Source organism: Marmota monax, unplaced genomic scaffold (genome assembly GCF_021218885.2).
Source record: "Marmota monax isolate L192 unplaced genomic scaffold, Marmota_monax_Labrador192_F-V1.1 WCK01_AAM20220418_F8-fsc00014, whole genome shotgun sequence".
NCBI lineage: Eukaryota > Metazoa > Chordata > Mammalia > Rodentia > Sciuridae > Marmota > Marmota monax.
In genome coordinates, this window is record NW_026695222.1 from 30,412,711 (window position 1) to 30,435,272 (window position 22,562).

Below are 22,562 nucleotides of genomic sequence, written 5' to 3' on the forward strand. Positions count from 1 at the left end.
CAGCAGTAAACTTGTGTCTGCATTAACAGAGCATGGTTTGGATGGAGGCCATAGTTTGCTGAGCCTCAAGTACAAGCAACATGGCAGCGGGGTACATGTTAAGAACTGCGTACTTCTGTGGCCACTTTAAAGAAGGCTTTGCTTAGTGCCACAGACAGGTGAGTGTCGGGTGAGGTACTAGGAAGGACTGGATCCTTCTTGACTTTTTTTTGGCTCAGCTGTGAAATCTCCAGTGAAGAGTCTTGCTTCTTTGCTGGTGGTTTCTTGCTGCCTTCTAGATACTATGGAACAGGAATTTTTATTTGTCCTTGAATTCATTTCTTTAGAAAAAAGCACCAACCTCAATCCCTGTTGCCACTGGGATCAGCTGGAGTCCTAAGTGAACCAGATTGAACCCAGGGCTCTTTGCCACCGAGCTAAATCCTCAGCCCTTTTTATTTGGAAACATTGAGTTCCAAGCTGGCCTGGAACCTGTGATCCTCTCCTCGCTCCGCCTCCCACGTCACTGGGACCACAGGTGTGTGCCGTCTTGCCCAGCTTGGGCCAGATCTTTACCTGGACTTCATTGTGTCAGGCTGCCCCAGGGCTGGAACTGGGATGAGACGTGAGAGACACTCCCCTCGGGTCCAGATTCAAGGGGACAGGAGAGACTCGGTCACCAAGACTCAGTATTTTAATGCAATATATATTTTTTAAATCAGAAAACAATAAATAGCCCCACCTGTCACCACTTTGTTCTCCTTAACAGGTCATCGCAGGTTGTCCTGTGAGGTGGGACTCGGCGTGGAGGAGAGGGAGGCTACCTTTATTTAAAATTCACAGGTTGGTTTGTGGACCGCTTTGCATTTTGGTTTTTGAAGCAATGACCTTTCAGTGTTCCCTTGGTCACTGAGATCTGGCGCCTCCTTCACTGCTGGTCTGAGGCCATCTTGCCCACTGCAGTCCCTACCCTGTCCCTTGTCCAGGTGTGGCACCTGAAAGGATGACCTTGACCACAGTCCAGTGCTGTTAGGGAGGCAGCATGGCGGCGAGGTGACATGACAGTTCTAAAGAAGCCGCCTCCTAAAAACACTTGACAAGTAGTGCATGTATTCCGCGTGCACAGGGAGAATAGACGAGGGCATCTGTGATGCTCACCGTGAATGACCACCGCCATCGGCACCGAGCTGCCCTCCAGCCCAGAGCTTTTCAGCTCCTAACAAAGTGTGCACCCTTTGAGCGCCGCCTCCTGGCTTCCCCCGCGCCTGGTAGCCTCCTGGAAGCTGCCCTCCATGATGGCTGGAGGGGCTGGAGGAGGAGGCCGAGTTTGCGGCTGGCAGCACTCTCCGGCTGACGTCCAGCCGCGGATCTTACCTCTGATTCTCCCTTGGCCATCTGTAAAATGGGCTGTCGGGCTTCTGGCCTAATGATGAAACCTACTGGCCTAAAACAAAAACGGAAGTTGGTCCCCTGTGTGCCCTCCCCCCACCCCTCTTTCTTTTGTGGGGGGTGGGGAGGAAAGAATAGCTGAGAACTAGTACCGCAGCTTGGGATGGTTAGGGGATCGTGGTTTGTCTACCTCTCCCCGCACCCTGCCTCCTCATCATGGGGTCCAGGGTGGCAGCCTGAGGTCCCCCCAGGAGCAGGGTGAGCTCCCTCCTGTTGACACTACTGGCACCCATCAGCATCTGCCCCCGCCCCACCTGACTGCAGAGCAGTGGCAAAGGCAGGCAGCGCCCTCTGGAGTGAGCGGCTATGCCGGGGACGACCCGGAAGGGGATACTGGAGCCACCAGTGCTGTCTGTCGCCTGGGTGGTAATGCAGGCTCAGGTTGGCGGCAGCTTTTTCTACATGGAAACCTGGTGCACAAGTCCTGAGCGCACCCCCTACACACACACATGCACAAGCTGTCCATAGACCAGCATTTGGGTCTTCTCAGGGATTTTTTGAGGGCACCTCTGCCCCTTGGGCATGGTGGCCCATGGCAGCCCCCAAGGCCAGTGAATGCCAGCTGTGCCCATCTGCTGCAATCCCCTGGGAAGCTCTTTGGTTGTGGAATCTCCGAGAGGGGGCTGGGCATCTGTGTTAGTCAGTGTTCCTCACTGTGACAGAACACCTGAGATAATTAAAAAGAGGAAAGGTTTATTTGGGCTCACAGTTTTCAAGGTTTCTGCCATGGTTGCTTGGCCCTATTGCTAGGGCGGGAACACATTGCAGAACACCTCAGGGTGCAATGATGCCAAGGTGATGACCTAATCTAACCCATGGACCTTTGGAGGACATTCCAGATCCAAATTAGAGCAGCATCTGCAGAGCTATGATTCTATGTGCAGCCTGCAGGACAAGCTGTTCCCAGGGAGGACCCAGGCTGTCCTCCTGGGTGTGTGACGATGTTGCCACCGTTGGCCCCAAGTTCTGTTGCATGCTCCACTATTGCCATCTGGGTCCAGTGTTTTGTTGTTGTTGTTTGTTTGTTTGTTTTGCATCAGGCCCTACAAATTACATAGCCAGTTTTCCAAAGGAAAGAAAAAGACACACCCAAGAAGGAGCCCTGTTTGTATCACTGGAAAGTGGCAGGGCCCTCAACCCTGGGAATCAAGACTCTGGCTGGGCTGACCTACGAGGGTCCTGGACGGGAGGAATACTCAGACTGAGCTAGTAGCCATCACAGGTATCCCTACGTGACTCTGGTCAAACTTCGTGATGAAAGGCTTTTGTATCCCTTTGCAAAGAAAAACTGATTTCAGAGATGTGGACTTGCTGGTGACTGACTTGCTGCTAGTCCAGGGAGCCAGGCCCATGTGTGCTGGGCTCCAGGGCCCCAGGTCTGAGCCTCCACCAGCTTTCTAAGACTAGGGTGTATATCAGTCAGCTTTTCCTCACTGTGACAAAATGCATGAGAAAATCAACTTGAAAGGTTTATTTTGGCTCATAGTTTCAGAGGATTTAGTCCATGGTTGGCTGGCTCCTTTGCTATTGGCCTGTGGTGGGGCAGAACACCATGGCCGGATGGGTACAGCAGAACAGCTCCCCTCCTGGCAGCCAGGAAGCAAACCAGCTGTCCTTCATCAGCACAGTGGAGAAAAACACACAGTACCCTGCCAGGCCACTCACACCCTCCTGCTTATTGGCCCTCGATGGGTTATTAGCCACTGTGGGGTGATGCTGCAAACCACCCCCTCCAAAGCCTCGGCTCCTCACAAGGGCTAATTTTTCTCACTTACGGATGGTGAGGGTGGCTCAGGTACAGGCCTTTGGTTGATGGGACTTGGCTTCATGTTTTAGATCTAGTTCAGGTCTCTCCCTTGGGTCGCTATACTTTCTCTTGGGTCAGCAAGTCCCAGGACTTTCTCCTACATATCAAGGGAGTGCAAGAGGGTGGACGAAATACAAAACCGAAGCCTCTGGTCACCTCACGTGCATCAGCCCTGTGTTGGCTGTAGCCAGCCCACGGTCACAGGGATGGGGTGACAATGTGCCTATGGTGGGAAGGCCCTGCAGAGTTATATAGCACAGGGTACAGTACCAACCAACTGCAGGGGGGTGACAACTCGGGACCTGTAGTCTAACCCAGGGGTCAGCAAGCTGCCCTGCTGCCCGCCATGAATAGCTTTGTTGGAATTTCAGTCTACAGTCGAGATCACTATAGATTCCCATGCAGTTAGGAAATAATAGAGAGGGATCCCTTCTGTCCTTCACCCAGTTTCCCCCCATGGATAACACACCAGTTTAGGGGGAGGTGGAGTAGACAGATAACCAACTTTCTCTCTCTCTCTCTCTCTCTCTCTCTCTCTCTCTCTCTCGTTCTCTCTCTCTCTTTTCTGCCATGCCTGGTATAGAGGCTCAAACCCAGGGCTTCACTCTGCCACTGAGCGGCATCCCCAGAGCTTGCTTTTTTTTGGTTTTGGTTTTGGTTTGGTTGGTTGGTTGGTTTTTGTACCAGGGATTGAACTTAGGGACACTCAATCACTGAGCCACATCCCAGCCATATTTTGTTGCTTAGTGCTTTGCATTTAATAAGGCTGGCTTTGAACTTGAGATCCTCCTGTCTCAGCCTCCCAAGCCACTGGGATTACAGGCATGTGCCACTGCACCTGGCTTTTTGGTAATTTTTTGAGGGGATAGGTACTGGGGATGTAGCTTTACCACACAGCTACATCCTCAGTCCTTTTATTTTTGTTTTAAGACAGGATCTTGCTAAGTTGCTGTCTGGCCTTGTACTTGAGATCCTCCTGCCTCAACCTCCCGAGTCTCTGGGATTACAGGTGCATACTACCATGCCTGGCCAAAAAATGTCCTTAACCATTGGACATTTGGATTTCTTCAATTTTTTTATAATTAAAAATAATGCTGTGTTTATCATCCTCACATATAAAGCTCTTTTTCTGCGTATTGGATTATTTTCTTCTGATGGTTCCCAGAAATTGAATTACTGGGTCAAAGGTTCTGAACATTTTTAAGGCCCTTGCTAAATGCTGCCAAATTGCTTTCCACAGAGCTTGTACCACTAGGGCTGAGAGCCCGTTTACTGTGCCCTTTTCCAAATCAAGTATATTTTATTAAGCACTGAACTAATTCAGATAAGCTGAGTAGCATTAGTTGTTCTTTCTGACATTAGTTTTTAAAAATGCATTTGAGATCATATTTACATTGAGTGATATATTAAATATTAATATTTATACAATAATATGATGAATATATGATTAGTATAGTTAATATATAATATAGTAAAATATCACTTATTAAATTTAATTAATTTATTAATCTACTTATCACTAATATTAGATAATATATAATATGTACTAAATAAAAATATCTGGCTACCCCTTAATCTGACAGTGTAGTAGACTTCATAAACATAAAATCATTTGAGATTTCACCACTTTAACTATTGTCTGATCTAGCAAAAAGGGAAGCAATTAAAAATCTGGACTTTTTGCCCCAAGAATGTTGGGCATTTATCCCATGAGCCTTGATTTGCTTGAACACTGTGAAATACAACTTGTCTCCAAATCCCAGGACTCAGCAAACCCTGGATCCTTTAATGGGACAATGATGCTCAGGAGAACCCAAAGCTGCCAGCACAATTGGTTTTTGGTGATGACTATGCTTGAAATTGGCCAGCAGGGAACCATTTCCAATTGATTACCTTTCATTGCTAATAGCCTCCAAGATGCTCGACTCCTGTATTTAAATGTAAATCTTGATAGTGAAACAAAGCTGTGATCCAGGAAGGGTGACAAGGGGTGGGGCCACAATAAAATAAGTGGACAGCTTTGCAGGACTTCCAGTAACTCTGAGGGCCCCCAAAGTATTGGAAGTGTGCGGCGAAGCACGGAGCCCCTGACGTCAGAAAATTGAAAGGGCACCTTGAGGGTGGGTGGGGAGATGGCGGAATCCACCCCAGCAATCCCTAAAAGCTGGACGCATACAAAGCAAGGAAAGAGGCATCTATTCAGAGCTGCTAATTGTGCTCTCATTTCCAGAGTCTCGGTGCATTATTTGGGAAAAGATTCAGGATTACTGCAAAGTAGCTTAGTTTAAGAACAGCTGAAAATGTATGATATGAATAATCCAATCATGTGCAAAAGAGGACAGAGGATTACATATGAACTTGTCCAGTTTGCTTTTCAGATCGGGAATCTTAGAACCCAACATGATTGTTTCTGCATTCATAGGTTGGGATTCTGTGTAGTCTATTGGAAAAATCAGCAACACGAGAAGAAAACCACTGGTATTATGACCTTACCCAAGATGCCGGTGCTGATGCCGTAGCTAGCGTGAACCTCTAATACTGTTAAAAAGAAACAAAGTCAATGCCTTCTACTCAGAAACATTTATTTAGTGCCTACTGTGTACCTGGCATTGTGTGGAACAACCCAGAGACACAGGAAAGATGACAGTTTCTTTTAACAAATCCTATTAATTGAGGCTGTGGCAGGAGGATCGCGAGTTCAAAGCCAGCCTCAGCAAAAGCAGGGTGCTAAGAAACTCAGACTCTCTAAATAAAATACAAAATAGGGCTGGGGATGTGGCTCAGTGGCTGAGTGCCTTTTGGTTCAATCCCTGGTACACACCCACCCACCCACCCCAAAAAAAAAAAATTCTATTTATTATTATAGAAATAATGCATGGTGGGTCTGGGGCTGTAGCTCGGTGGTAAAGCGCTTGCCTTGCATATGTGAGGCACTGGGTTCCACTCTTTATTTGTAGCACCACATAAAGATAAATAAAGATACTGTGTGTTTATCTACAACTAAATATGTAAAAAAAGAAATAATACATGATAATTTTAAATGATTCAAAACTTAATGTATTTTAAAATGTGGAATATGGAGACAGTTCAACAGAAAAGGATCAGGAAATTGGTTATTGATTGGAAAAAAGTAAAATTAGATTACGTTTTAGTTCCTTATAGTTACAAAAATAGATTCTTATTGACTAAATAACCTAACCTAAAAAGCAAAACTATAGAAGTCGTGGAACAAAATGTAGAAGCATAGGTGTATGACTTCATTCATTTTATCAGTCAGTGGTGCTAGGGAGAGCGCCAGGGCCTCACTCGTGCTAAGCAGGTGGTGACTCCCTGAGCTATGTCCCCGGCCCCATGACTTTTTACTTAGAAAGCACGTAACCTATCAAGTAAAGAGAGTCATCACCTCCACATTATAAACACTGGCCCTAGGGCTGGGGACATAGCTCAGTTGGTAGAGTGCCTGCCTTGCATGCACAAGGCCCTGGGTTCAATCCCCAGCACCACAAAAAACAAAAACACTGGCCATAGGAATGATAAGACACTATTAGGAAAGTAAACAGACAAGCAGAGCAGGAGGCTTCCACTCAGAAACATTTATTTAGTGCCTACTGTGTACCTGGCATTGTGTGGAACAACAGGGGGCATATCTGCCACCTGTAGGAGGCCAATGATTGACATCCAGGACACACAGAGATCTCCTTCAAGTCAATAAGAAGACACCACTCACTTGGTGTGGTGGCACATGCAGGCTGAGTCAGGAAGATTGCAAGTTCAAGGCCAGCCTGAACAACTTAGCATGACCCCATCTCAAAATAATAAAATAAAAATGGCTGGGGATGTGGCTCAGTGGCAGAGCACCCCTGGGTTCAATCCCTGGTACCAAAGAAGAAAGCAGCACCCTGTGGGGGAAACGTGGGGACAGACAGTGACAGAAGAAGGCACACATGGGTCAGCACCACACAAGGCCAGACCTGACCCGACTCAGGTGGTGAACTTGAAAATGACAGGTGAGGCTGCTGCTTTCTAACCATGATATTGGCAGTCCTTTTGCAGGAGGTGATGGCAGGAATTGGCAGAGTGTCTAAAATACGAGCCTGGGGTTTGAGGGTCGTCCCCATGGTACACGAGCTTGTCTCTTTCCTGTGTCCAGCCAACACACTGGCGTGGACAGCATTGTGAAGTTTCCCTGAGTTGTCCTGCCCTCGGCTGTCTGAGGAGGGAGTGGGAGACAGAACAGGGGTCCTGCAGCTTGGCTGGAAGGGTAGACACGCATCTCAGACCAGCTCTGCTGCTTCCTGGCTGAGATGCCGGGGCAGGTTGCCCCCAAAGCATCCACCACCACCCGTCACTGTAAGATCTTGTGCTTCAATGCCTCCAGACCTTAGCCTCCTCCTCTAAATGGGAAGAGTAAGTAAAAGAAGGTATCCTTGATAGCAAGTCCAAATCCTAACTCATAGAAGGTGCTCAATTAATGGTGGCTATTAGAAGGATCATTGCCTTGATTCTCCATGACAATAGGCCCTGGACAACCACAGAATGAATACATGCTGGCTAATTCCAGTATCTGGCCTCAAATGTTCAAAAAAGATTCTAATTTCAGATAATAATGAAACCAAGTTACACACTAGTAAAGTTGGTGGCCTCCCCACCCTATACATTTCTTTAAGAATTTTAGGAATGAGGAAGCTGACACTCCCATGCCTCAGGCAGGTCATAAATTTTACATGTTCTTTTCCCTGTAAAAATAAATTTAGGAATGAGATGATGGCCAGGAGTGTCCTCCTGATCTGACATATTCACCTCAATGAGTGAAGGGACAGACAGATACACACAGATTATATGATTCATCGGAAGCATTAGGGCATTTTTATATGCATCTATTTCTCCTTATCCTGCTTGATGACACTGCAGCCAAGCATACTATAACTTTTTCCCTATCGCCCCAAACACCTATTGACCAACAATTTCAATTGATCATGTATCCAAATTATGTTTCCAAGCCAGATCTTTTTTTTTTTCCTTTGAGCATTTAACTTTCTACTTTGAAATAATTTTAGATTTAGAAAACAGTTGTGACAATAATACCAAGTTCCCAGGAGAACCTCTCCCCAGTTCCTCTACGGTTAGCATCTCACACGACCACGGTCCAGCCATCAAAATGAGGAGAGTCGCCTGCTGCAGTCCTGTTAGCTCATCCAGAGGCTCATTCAGATTTTGTCCGTCCTCCCATAAAAGTTCCTTTTCTGCCCCAAGATCTAATTCAGAATCCCGGACACTCCGTCTTCCTTTGCCTTCCATGAACTTGAAAGAATTAGAGAGGACTGACCAATTATTTTAGAATCATCCCCACCCTGGGGTTCTCTGGGGTTTTCTCACAAGGAGAATGAGAGGACGCCCCTTCTTTAGGGTGTGCCGTGGCTTTCGGGCCGGAATCAACACATCTCATTACTGGTGATGTTAACTCTGGTCCCTGGGCAGTGGCTGTCTTTACCATTGTCCTTCATAGGTGTCCTTGAAACGTATCCTGAGCATGTGCCTGTCCATTTCTCATGTTCTTTTCTTGCCCAGGAATCGTCCATCAGTGACCTCCCCTGCAGGGTGATTCCTGTGATCGCCACGGGGTCACTTTCAAGTTCCATCCCTCGTTTGGTACTTTTTAACTGGAATTCTTCCACAAGGAAGTACCGTCCTTTCTCGTATTTATTGATTCACCTATAACTTGGGTGGCACGTTATTCTCGTTACTTATTGGGTTGCTCAGATTATTCCAGCTCTGCCCCCATCACTCCTGGGTCTTTCCCACACACCCCCCTCATTTGTAAAGCCCTTCCTTACTTCCTGGCGTCACAGGGTGCTCCACGCTCATCTTACATATTTCCTGCCTGAGTCCTGAAATCAGCCATTTCCTGAAGGGACCCTGTTCCTTTTATCAGAGAATAGTGTTTAGAGTCAGGATCTGGGCTCGGCTGTGCCCAGTGCTGCAGGTGTCTGTGGGCTCAATGTAGCACTTTCCCCTCTCTCCACCCCCACGGCCACCCCCTGCAGACCATCTTCATGTTCCACTTGGATAATTGCTTCTCTTTTGTCCCCACCCTTCCAGTCTTGCCTTCTTCCAATTCATCCCTCAGCAGAAAAATTATCTATAAAACATGCTCTTGACAGTATCATTCCCTTGCATAGAACTTTCGATGCCTGCCATGTTCTAACACAGGGTCGGCAAGGATTTTTTTCAAGGGCCAGATAGGGAATGCAGGCTCTGCAGGCCACTTGGTTCTTCTTTAACACTTTAAAAAAGCTCTTTCCTGCTGTAGCCAGAACCTTAATCATCGAGGCCAGGCCACATAGATCCTATCCATCATGACCACCCGCTGTGGCAGGCCCAGCACTGTCCAGGGGGGCTCTGGGAGGGTCCCTGGGGGTGTCCCGTGATGTTTCTGCTCTCAAGGAGTAGATGGTGGGCCAGGGGAGCATGCAGGCAATGTGTTTTCTGGGCTGGATCCTGTAGAAGGAAGAAGGACCTCTGTGGGAAAACTGGTGAAAACCGCAGGAAACTCCTGGTTGGGTTGATGGCGTTGGACCAATGTTCACGTCTTAGTTTTAGCAAGGTAACTGTGGTTGTGGGAGATGCCTACGTCAGGAGAAGCTGGGCAAAGCACACAGGAGGGTTCTCTGCACTGTCTTTGCAATATTGATCTAAAATCTAAAAGTAATCCAAAATGAAAAGCTTTAAAATTCACAAGATGGCGTTGGCTTAAATGGTGTAGATACATATCATAGGCCCCGGGGGAGTGCATCCATCCCTAAAATCAACAGACCTGGAATGATCCCACAACAAGCGCCTCGAGGGACTGCTGTGAGTTCCCATGAGATAGCAGTCAGTGCCCGGATGCTCAGGGGAAAGTCTCAGTCCTGCCAGTTCTTCCCATCTTGTTTTTTTTTTTCCCTCAGAAAAATGTATAATTAGCTGGGTTCAAAATTTGGAAAATAAACAGGGAGAGGTGAGCTTTGCGCTAAGTCATTGGAGTGGCCAGGGTTCCAGTGAGGCAGCAGGGACCTGGAGGGTGCAGCCTGAAAGGAGCCCAGGGGTCACTGCGGTCAGTGTTCAGTTCTATCAAAGTCATTTTTTCAGCTACTGAAAGGAGCCATTTTTATGTTAACGCTGGTCTTAAAAACTTGCATTTTTTTTTTCTAACAAAACTCAAAGATGAGCAAACACTGTGAGGGCTTTTCACGGTGGCCCTTATTGTAAAGGCAACAGACTGGAAACCACTTCCGTGCCACCAAGTAAGGAGGCGTATGGCTACATCCAGTCCCCGGACTTCTCTGAAGACATTTGGAAACACTAAACATGCAGACATAGATATGGTCACCTGTGAAGACGCCTAGGAAAACGACAACCTCAGAAAAGATTATACAAGGATGTACATAGTGTGCTACCACTTGCACATCAGAAAGAATGTAGAGGCCAGGTGCGGTGGCACAGGCCTGTTAATCCCTGTGGCTTGGGAGGCTGAGGCAGGAGGATCAAGAGTTCAGCCAGCCTCAGCAATGGTGAGGTGCTAAGCAACTCAGTGAGACCCTGTCTCTAAATAAAATACAAAATAGGGCTGGGGATGTGGCTCAGTGGTTTAGTGCACCTGAGTTCAATGCCCGGTATCCACCTCCCCCCTCCCCAAAATAAAGAGTATAGTGGACTGGGATATGGCTCAGTAGGAGCATGCTTGACTGGCATTGCCCTGGGTTCAGTTCCCTGGTACCAAGTGTGCGTGTGTGTGTGTGTATATATACATATATATATATTCTTATATTTACTCAGTATCTCTAGGAAGAGACACAGAACCTGCTAACCAAGGCTTCTACTTGCTGAGCACCAGAAGAAGACATTCATCCCATCCATCTAGTTAAAATTGTATTTGCCATAAATTTTTACACTTCTTTTTTTTTAGGAATTTTTAACAAGAATTCATGGTATATTTGCTGTGTGTGTGTGTGTGTGTGTGTGAAGCTGGGTCTCAAGCCAACCTCCTGCTGCAGCCTCACCAGTAGCTGGAACTACAGATACATGCCCCTGTACCTGGTTTACTCCTTAAGCATGTTCTTAAACTTTTCATTATGGAAAATGTCAAACACACACAATGGAGTGAGAATTATAATAACCCTCCCTGCACCCAGGAGCCAGCTTCCACCATTGCCAAATTCTGTCCTCCTGATTGTGGAGGACATTCACATTGTTTCCATCAATTGAAAATAGTGGTAATGAGGGGTGGGAGTACAGCTCAGGGTGGAGCTCAGGGTGGAGCCTAGCCTGGAGGAGGCCCTGGGTCTGTCCATAGCACCTAATCACCATAGCAATGACAATAAAAATAATTGTAAGAGGAATTGAACTCTGATCAAAGGAATTTGATGTTTTGATTTATATGTAAATTTCCTTGCCATAAAGTGAATAGTAAACAGCTTTGGAGCTCCCCCCCAAATTATTATGTTAATATAAAATTCTATGCAGGAAGTGGAATTGAAGTACCAGTTTAAGAAGAAATATTTACATTATAAAAATTCAGTTATTAAAAAATAGCTTTTTTATGTTTAAATGGATGATGATGGAGACCTAGGATACATGATATTTAGATTTGAATGCATTTTAACATAATGATATGTCAGGCATGGTGGCTCATAACTATAATCCCAGCAACTTGAGAAGCTCAGTTCTGATCATTGTCTTTTTCCCACTATCTCTCTGACCAACTTGGATTATCCAGAATGCAAGGTTGGTTTAATACCTGGAAGTCAGACAACTTAATTCTCCCATTCACACCCAGGGTCACAGACATTTTACTGCCCTGGACCATTGTATACACACAGGAAAAATGACAGCTCCTTTCCTTACTCCCCAGAAACCTGTTTAAAACAACCTGTTTTCTCTTGTTGAATTTGTACTTTCTTCAATGAATTGGTAGAGGAAAATAAGACATACGTACCTAAACACCTTCCTTTTAAAAAATGGCAAACACTCTCCCCTGCCTCATAGAATGCTTGATCTCAACAGAATCTTCTCTAAGTGTGGTTTGTTGCTTTGTGTGCAATTAGAATCCTTGCAGATTCCGGCCCCCCCCCCCCACATGAAAGAGGCTGAGGGGATGGGTGAGGAAGGAAGAAAAAAGAGGGAGAGAGAGAAAGTCAAGGGCAAATATGCCCCTTGGAGCCTGGTCCTTGGGGATGACACTAAACATTCACCATAGTGACTAATACTGCTCAGGCCCCAGGGAGAACTCCTCTGCTCTCTCATCCTACAACTGCCAAACAAAAGTCACTTCTTCTCATCTTGAAGTTGTCATTGTGCTGCTGCCAACTTCAAACAGCACTGCTGCATTGGGGAGAGGGATTCGAGCAGGAAAACATCTTGAAAGAGGAAGACACAGCTGAATTCCTGGTCCATGTCCTCTTTCCTAGAGAATAGGCACATGAGAAATGTATGGCCAGGTATCCCTAGCAACATCTGAGCATCTCCTGTCTTGCTCCTCATTGTCTGAATTCATTATTCCAATGGTGCTTAAAGAACACAGTATTGTACAGTTGCATATGGCAGTTGAAATTTGGAACAATTCATATTATGTGTAAATGTGCTTATATAGCTGGGTGTGACAGTGCATGCCTGTAATCCCAGCAACTTAAAAGCTCAAGCTAGAGGATTTCAAGTTCAAAGCCAGCCTCAGAGACTTAGCAAGACCCTGTCTCAAAATAAAAAATAAAGGGCTGGGGATGTAGCTCAGTGGTAAAGCACCCTGGATGCAATCCCCTTTTCCAAAAACAAAAATAAATATGTATATAATGGATATGTAAAAACTTTTTAAAATTAATTATATTTTGGTTTTCTTTAAATAATTTCAGTGTAAAATCTTAATATTAATTTGTTACCATTTACCTTTCCATCCTAAATAATTTTCAAAGTTCAAAAATATATATATTAGAATACTTATGGGATATTTTTAACATTTAATTTTTTTTCTTTTTTGGTACCAGGAATTGAACCCAGGGGTGCTTAACCACTGAGCCACATCCTCAGCCCTTTTTGTATTTTACTTAGTAAACAGAGTCTCACTGAGTTGCTTAGTGCCTCGCTTTTTGCTGAGGCTGGCTTTAAACTTGCAATCCTCCTTTCTCAGCCTCCTGACCTACTGGGATTATAGGCGTGTGCCACCGTGCCTAGCAACATTTAACTTTTAATGAATGTATATTTAAGTTTTTTATGCTTTGAATATAATTGCATTTGATTTTTCTTTTTTCATTTTTTAAATGGCAGTTGTAAATAGGCAAGCTCAGCCAGTGGCAACCTGAGAGATATATTAGATCCGTGAGAATGGCTGTTGCAGGCCCATCAGCAGAATGCCCAGGCCTGTGCAGTACTGCACTCCCCCATCTCTGATGGTTTTTCTGACTTTCAATCATACATGAACCGTAGCTTTACACATACATTTGGCTTTTGTTATTATCAGTGTATACCTGTCAAGTAGTTGGATTGGATGTTTGGTTTGATTGGAGATTTTGCACATGCTAGCCTGCAGAACACAGCCCAGAACCCACAACCATGCTAGCAGATCTGCCAGTCTGTTCTGCTCTGCCCGGTGGGTATACCCGAGTTCCAATCCTTGCATTACCCTAAAAATTTTGAGGACCCCAAAAGTCCAGCTCACTGTGGCTCTCACCCTCTGCGGTGCTCGGTGGAGTTGTCACAGTTTTGCTGCTACCTGGAGTTGGGTTCAGATGGTCCTAAGTTCAGAATCTCGACATTCTGAACTAGAGAAGTTCCTGTGCTTTCAGTGAATACTGTGGATACATGATAATTCATGAACACATAAAGCAACAAAGGTGTTTTATTAGGCAACATTTTTTATCCCAGAACATAGAATCATTCTGGTCAGATCCTATTTTTCTTTAGTAATTGCAGTCACAGGTCACAAGTGCTTCCCGCCACTGTTTCCATTCACTGGTTCTCAGGCCTCTGACCTGTTTGTTGATCCTATTTCCACACCAGGAAAGGGACGTGTCTTCCAATTACTTGTAGAAGATGTAACAAGAAGAGCCAGGCACAGTGGCGTAATTGCAGCAACTCGGGAGGCTGAGGCAGGAGGATCACGAGTTCAAAGCCAGCCTCAGCAACATTAAGGTGCTAAACAACTCAGTCCCTGTCTCTAAATAAAACACAAAATAGGGCTGGGGAGATGGCCCCATGACAGAGTGCCCCTGAGTTCAATCCCCGGTACCAAAAAAGTAAATAAAAGATGTAACCGGAAGGCAGAGTGCAGAGAGGCCATTGATATTCCCACAGAAAATCTCAATCCCCTTTGCAACTGGAGGCGAAAGAGAGGAAAAGGGGCAGGAGGAAGAAGGTGAAGGAGAACTAGAACAGGAAAGGAGGAAGGAAAAGGAGATGAGCAGAATTAGGTGGGAGAGAGGAGGAGGAAGAGGAGTGTTGGGGAGGGGGTGCAGGGGGAGGGGGAGCAGGGGGACTTCCCTCAGGGCTCCGACCAGCTTCCGCCCACCCTCCTTCCTCCTGCCAGGCTTTTCCCAGTTACATGACAGTCTTTCACAGAGGAAGGAGAGACCAAGGTTGCTGCCACCACTTCCTAAGAGTGAGCCTTGGTGCACTGGAAACTTTTGGCTCCTTCTCCTGAAGCACAGCTGGCCAGAGGACACCACATTTAGGAAATCTTCTAGTACGCTCTCTGCACTGTTAACATGGCTTAAGTTTCCCCAGTGCTTAATGTATATGTATATTCAATGACATTTAAAATTCACTAGCATTTGACCACGTGGAACTGGGAGCCCAAAGATCTGAGTATCTCTTGTTTTGCTTTTGCAAAACCATAAGAAGGGCCGGGGCCCTTTTTTCCAGAAAAAGTTTACTTAGTAAAACTCAGGCGCATATCCTGACATGCCAGGACAATGAAGCTCTTGTGTGCCTGTAAATTAACTTCCCCTTCCATCATGGATATGTGCTGATGTCTATAAACCCAAAGAAGGAGCAAGAGGGTCTCGTGTAAGCAAACAAACCAGACTATGAAGTCCTTCAGGAGCCCTGGGTACAGGATTCCTCTTCAGCACCCCTTAGAGACAGGCCCTTGACAATTTAAATCTTCTTTGTTTGGGTCTTGGAATGCCATTGATACCTTCTTTGTGTTTATAATTGTTTTAATTAGCCACCCAGCAGGGGCACATCTCCCAGCTCTGATTATGGGATGGACGGTAGAACTCTGTTAAAATAAGGCACAGACCTATGCCTATGGATGGCTTGCTTAATTTCCCCCCCACCGCCCCCCCCCACTTCTCCATCTCTCCCTTTCTCCCTCTCTCCCTCCTTTTAATTTCTTTTCATTTTCATCTTCTTTTGTCCTCCCCACTTTTTGGGGGGTAGGGGTGACTAAATGTTTTGATGCCCCCAATAGTTTTGCTTTTTAAGAATCAACATATGGAAAAAACTCAGCCATGTGAACCACATCTCATGGAGAAAAAAACAGTGCAGATACGCCTGTCCGCTGTGCCTGCTAACATGGTAAAAACCTGATCATATCCCCTACAAGTCCTCAGACCCTGATGTCAGTTGGAGGGAGGGGAAAGTTTGCAAAAAGGAAAAAAAAAAATGCTGGTCCCTGTGGTTCCCTGTGTTTTGTTCTTATGGACCACAGCCTTCTTTTGTGGATGGAAATCTGGAGAATCAATTATGATGCAGATCTCATGGCCAGGGACATTTGGACTTTTGAAAATTCTTGCATTGTTAAAATTGACTACCACCCTCCAACCCTGAGTGCATGTGCACAGCGCACGTGCACGCGCGAGCGCACACACACACACACACACACACACTTCGAACTCTGTGCCATTGCTGGTGTGACCACAAAAATATTGCCTGACCCAGAACATTTCCTAAGAATATATAGAAACACAGGCTTGTTTGCGGCTTGGAACAATGGCCGGGGTCTCCCTCTGTTTGTGAATCTATAAAACTACTGTCTGGAAGTCAGAACAAGCAGGTCTGTGTGCACACAGCAGTCCTGCACTATCATGCAAATAGTCTCATTTTATTTATTTATTTGCTTATTTATTTATTGTGTGTGTGTGTGTACTAAAGTACCAAATAACCTGTCTGCATTTTAAAAGAAATGATAGTTTAGAAAAGGTCTTGTTTGTTTTTCCCAATTTAGTGCATTTAAAGGTTATTAGATGTTGTTGAGCCACTTTTATTCTGGAAATTTTCAATAGTCAGTTTCGAATCTATTTCCTACCAAACAGTCTGACAAAGGAGGAAAGGGAATTATTTTGAGTTTGTATACGAATATATAGCGTCAGGGACCTTTCAAACCAAATATAGTTATAATTAAATTTTTCTCTGTCTGGATTATTTTGGGCTCAGTAGCCATCAGAGACCCAGACATTCACTTGCTTTATAAACCAGCCACATATCAAGGACAGTGAATAAAGCCCCATAGCAATTTGTTGGGTGTGTTATTAAGCTTTGAAATTCAAGGACAAGATTTGGAAGAAAAGGACCTGCTATGACCATTGGCCCAGGAATGGGAGGTTCCTGCAGGGGCCTAGTGGCTTTGGGGGCACTAAATGACTAGAGGCTAAAATAGTGAGGCCTGTCTTGCTAGCAGTCTTCATGTGTGATGTAAATATGTCCCTGAAGATAGTTTGGTGTCTGCAGAACATTGCATGTTAAATGTCTCTTTTTTTAGTGCTGGGGATTGAACCCAGGGGTGCTTAGCCACTGAGCCACATCCCCAGCCCTTTTTCACATATTATTTTGAGACAGGGTCTCCCTAAATTGCTAAGGCCCTTGCCCAGGCTACCCCCCAAACTTGCAATCCTCCTATCTCAGCCTCCAGAGCCACTGAGATTACAGGCATGAGCCACCGCACCCAGTCAACAGTGTTAATTGTATACTTTAAATGGTTAATTATATGCTATGTGAGTTTCACCCCATTAAAAAAAATAAGACAATCTTTTAAAAAGATCACATAGTAATTAAGATTTGGAAAGAACTTGATGATGTACATATTTTTAAAAATGAGCGGGCCCTCCTCAGAGGATGGAGGGATCCATATTCAGAACATGCATCTCATTTTGTAGCTGAGGAGCAGGAACCTGACTAGAGACCTTTGCCCTCCAGGGAGGTGCTGCACACTCTTGGGGACTTTGCGCTCTGTCCAGTGGCACTTGCTCCATCAATATGGCAGCTAACCAACCACAGTCAGGTTCCCGTGTGTGGGTTTACAGAAACTGTGAATATTTTTTGTTGGTTAAAAAGTTTTTTTTGTTGTTGTTTTCTTGTTTGTTTGTTTTTTTAGATTGTAGTTCTTTTATTTTATTTTTTTTAAAGAGAGAGTGGGAGAGAGAGAGAGAGAGAATTTTTTTAATATTTATTTTTTAGTTCTCGGCAGACACAACATCTTTGTTTGTATATGGTGCTGAGGATCAAACCCAGGCCGCACGCATACCAGGCGAGCGCGCTACTGCTTGAGCCACATCCCCAGCCCAGTTAAAAAGTTTGATGGTGGGAAATGCTATGCTCAGGAGCCGGGCAGAACCACCCAGTGGCTTGCCCTGAACTCCCTGGCCCCACCTCTACCTGGAGGACCAAGCACTGCCCCAACCTCCCAGGGCAGGTCAGGATTTCTAGAGGCAGCCTGATATTGGGCTGCCTACTGTCTCTCATTTAGCCATACCTTAGTAACAGATCATCTCTGTTTCTGTGGTGTGACACCAACCCAGGCTCAAAGACAGAGAGGTCTTGGACGTCAAACCCAGGGCCTCGGACTTGACAGGCAAGTGCTCACCCAGTACAAGCACACTCAACCTGAGATCTACCCTCTTAAGAAATCGGGAGTTGGACACTAGGGTTGAACCAGAACCCACGGGTGCTTTACCACTTTACTGCAGAGGTATATCCAACACACACACACTTTTTTTGTACTAGCAATTGAGCCCAGGAGCACTTTAACACTGCGTTATATCCCCAGTCCTTTTAACTTTTTAAATTTTGAGACAAAGCCTCGCTAAATTGCTGAGGTTAACCTCAAACTTGTGATCCTCCTGTCTCCACCACTACTCCTCCTCCTCCTCCTCCTCCTCCTCCTCCTCCTCCTCCTCCTCCTCCTCTTCCTCCTCTTCCTCCTCCTCCTCTTCTTCTTCTGGTTTAGGCTGATTTTTTAAAAATTTTTTAATTTGTTCATTAGTTATACATGACAGTAGACGGCATTTTGACACATTGTACACAAATGGAGCACATTCCTGTGGCTGTGCATGTTGCAGAATCACTCCAGTAATGTGATTATACATGTATATAGGGTCACAATGTGTCTCATTCTACCATCTCCCCACCCCATAGCCCACCCCGCTCCTCCCTCCCCTCTGCACAATCCAAGTTCCTTCATTCTTCCCTACCCGCCCCCGCACTATGGATCAGCATGCACTGATCAGAGAAAACTTTTGGCCTTTGGTTTTTGGGGGATTGGCTTATTTCATTTAGCATGGTATTCTCTACTTCCACCCATCTACCTGCAAATGCTATAATTTCATTCTTCTTTAAGGCTGAATAAATATTTAATTGTGTATGTATACCACATTCTCTTTATCCATTCATCTGTTGAAGGGCATCTAGGTTGGTTCCATAGTCTAGCTATTGTGAATTGAGCTGCTATAAACATTAATGTGGCTGCGTCACTGTAATATGCTGAATTTTTTTTTTAAGTCCTTTGGGTATAAACCAAGGAGTAGGATAGTTGGGTCAAATGGTGGTTCCATTCCAAGTTTTCTAAGAAATTTCCATACTGCTTTCCATGGTGGTTGCACCAATTTGCAGTCCCACCAGCAATATATGAGTGTATGTTTTCCCCCACATCCCCGTCAACACATATTATTGCTTGCCATTCTGGCTGGAGTAGTTTTGATCTGCATTTCTTTAATTACTAGAGATGATGAACATTTTTTCATATGCTAGTTGATGGATTGTATTTCTTCTTCTGTGAAGTGTCTGTTCAGTTCCTTAGCCCATTTATTGATTGGGTTATTGGGGGGAGGTATTAAGTTTTTTGAGTTCTTTATATATCTGGAGATTATTGGCCTGAGGTGTGTGGGGTAAAGATTTTTTCCTATTCTGTGGGCTATCTCTTCACATTGTTGATTGTTTTCTTTGCTGAGAAGCAGCTTTTCAATTTGAATCCATCCCATTTATTGATTCTTGATTTTACTTTTTGTGCTTCAGGAGTCTTGTTAAGGAAGTCAGGTCCTAAGCTAACATGATGAAGATTTGGGCCTACTTTTTCTTCTGTTAGGCGCAGGGTCTCTGTCCTAGCATCTAAGACTTTAATCCACTTTGAGTTGAGTTTTGTGTATGCTGAGAGATAGAGGTTTAATTTCATTTTTCTACATATGGATTTCCAGTCTTCCCAGCACTGTTTGTTGAAGAGGCTATCTTTTCTCCAATGAATATTTTTGGTACCTTTGGCTGGTATGAGATAACCATATTTATGAGTGTTTGTCTCTGTGTCTTGTATTTTGTACCATTGGTCTATTTTGGTATCAGTACCATGCCATTTTTGCTACTATTGCTCTGTGGTATAGTTTAAGATCTGGTATTGTGGTGTCTCCTGCTTCCCTTTTCTTTCTAAGGATTGCTTTGGCTATTCTGGGCCTCTTATTTTTTCAAATGAATGCATGATTGCTTTTTCTAGTTCTATGAAGAATGTCATTGGGATTTTAATAGGAATTGCATTAAATCTGTATATTTGGTAGTATGGCCATTTTGACTATATTAATTCTGTCTATCCAAGAGCATGGGAGATCTTCCCATTTTCAAAGATCTTCAATTTCTTTCTTTAGTGTTCTGTAGTTTTCATTGTTGAAGTCTTTCACCTCTTTTGTTAGATTGATTCCCAAGTATTTTTTTTAAGCTATTGTGAATGGGGTGGTTTACCTAATTTCTCTTGCAGTAGATTCATCACTTATGTATAGAAATGTGTTTGATTTGGGGGTATTGATTTTATACCCTGCTACTTTGCTAAATTCATTTATTAGTTCTAGAAGTTTTCTGATGGAATTTTTTGGATCTTCTAAATATAGAATCATGCTGTAGGCAAATAGTGATAGTTTCAGTTCTTCTTTACCTATTTGTATCCCTTTAATTTCTTTCATCTGTCTGATTGCTGTGGCTAGAGTTTCAAGGATTATGATGAATAGAAGTGGTGAAAGAGGGCATCCCTGTCTTGATCCAGTTTTTACAGGGATTGCTTTCAATTTTTCTCCATTTAGAATGATGTTGGCCTGGGGTTTAGCATAGACAGCTTTTACAATGCTATTGTTTTTCATATGTTGAACCCACCTTGCATCCTTGGGATAAACCCCACTTGATCGTGGTGCCCTATCTTTTTAATATGTTTTTGTATGTGATTTGCCAGAATCTTATTGAAAATTCTTGCATCTATGTTCGTCGGGGGTATTGGTCTGAAGTTTTTTTTTTTTTTTTTTCTAATTGGAAGTTTTATTTTATTTTTTTTTTAATTATTGGTTGTTCAAAACATTACAAAGCTCTTGACATATCATATTTCATACATTTGATTCAAGTGGGTTATGAACTCCCATTTTTACCCCATATACAGATTGCAGAATCACATCGGTTACACATCCAAGTTTTTACATATTGCCATACTATTGACTGTTGTATTCTGCTACCTTTCCTATCCTCTACTATCTACCCTCCCCTCCCCTCCCATCTTCTCTCTCTACCCCATTTATTGGTCTCTAATTTTATAATAAAATTGCAATTTGGTCTGAAGTTTTCTTTCCTTGATGTGTCTTTGTCTGGTTTTGATATCAGGGTGATACTAGCTTCACAGAATGAGTTTGGATGGGTTCCCTTTTCCTGTTTCATGGAATAATTTGAGGAGTATTGGTGTTAATTCTTTGAAGGTCTTATAGAACTTGGCTGAGAATCCATCTAGTCCTGGGCTTTTCTTGGTTGATAGGCTTTTGATGGCATCTTCTATTTCATTGCTTGAAATTGATTTGTTTAAATTATATATGTCCTCCTAATTCAGTTTGGGTAGATCATATGTCTCTAGAAATTTGTGGATGTCTTCAAGATTTTCTGTTTTATTGGAGTATACATTTTCAAAATAGTTTCTAATTATCCTCTGTATTTTAATAGTATCCCTTGTGATATTTCCTTTTTCATCATGAATTTTAGTAATTTGAGTTTTCTCTCTCCTTCTCTTTGTTAGGGCGGCTAAGGGTTTATCAATTTATTTTTTCAAAGAACCAACTTTTTGTTTTGGCAATTTTTTCAATTGTTTCTTTTGTTTCAATTTCAGCTCTGATTTTAATTATTTTTCTGTTCTCTACTATTTTGAGTATTGATTTGTTCTTCTTTCTCTAGGGCTTTGAGATGTAATGTTAGGCCATTTATTTGTTGACTTGTTATTCTTTTAATGAATGAGCTCAATGCAATGAAGTTTCCTCTTAGCACTGCCTTCATATGGCCCAGAGATTTTGATATGTTGTATCAGTGTTCTCATTTAACTCTAAAATTTCTTTGATCTTCTCCCTGATGTCTTCTGCTATCCATTGTTCATTCAATAGCCTATTATTTAGTTTCCAGGTGTTGGAGTAGCTTCTATTTTTTATTTTATCATTGATTTTTAATTTCATTCCATTCTGATCTGATACAATGCAGTGTAGTATCTCTATTTTTTTTTTTTTTTTTTTTTTGTATTTGCTGAGAGTTACTTTGTGGCATAATATATGGTCTATTTTAGAGAAGGATCCATGGGCTGCTGAGAAAATACTCTATATGTGTCCATTACGTCTAAATCATTGCTTGAATTATTTAGTTCTGTAGTTTGTTTGTTTAGTTTTTGTTTGGAGATTGTTTGGAGAGGGAATCCATCCAAACTCATTCTGTGAGACCAGTATCACCCTGATACCAAAACCAAACAAAGACACATCAAGGAAAGAAAACTTCAGACCAATATCCCTGATGAACAGTGGTGAGAGAGGTGTGTTAAAGTCACCCAGTATTATTGTGTTGTGGTCTATTTGATTCTTGAAATTGAGAAGGGTTTGTTTGATGTGCATAAATGCTCCATTGTTGGGGGCAAAAATATTTATGATTGTTATGTCTTGTTGATGTGTGATTCTGTTAAGCAGAATGAAACGTTCTTCTTTATTCCTTCTGACTACCTTGGGCTTGACGTCCACTTTATCCGATGTGAGGATAGAAACCCCTGCTTGTTAGTGCAAAATCCATGTGAGTGATGTTTTTTTCCCAACTTTTCACC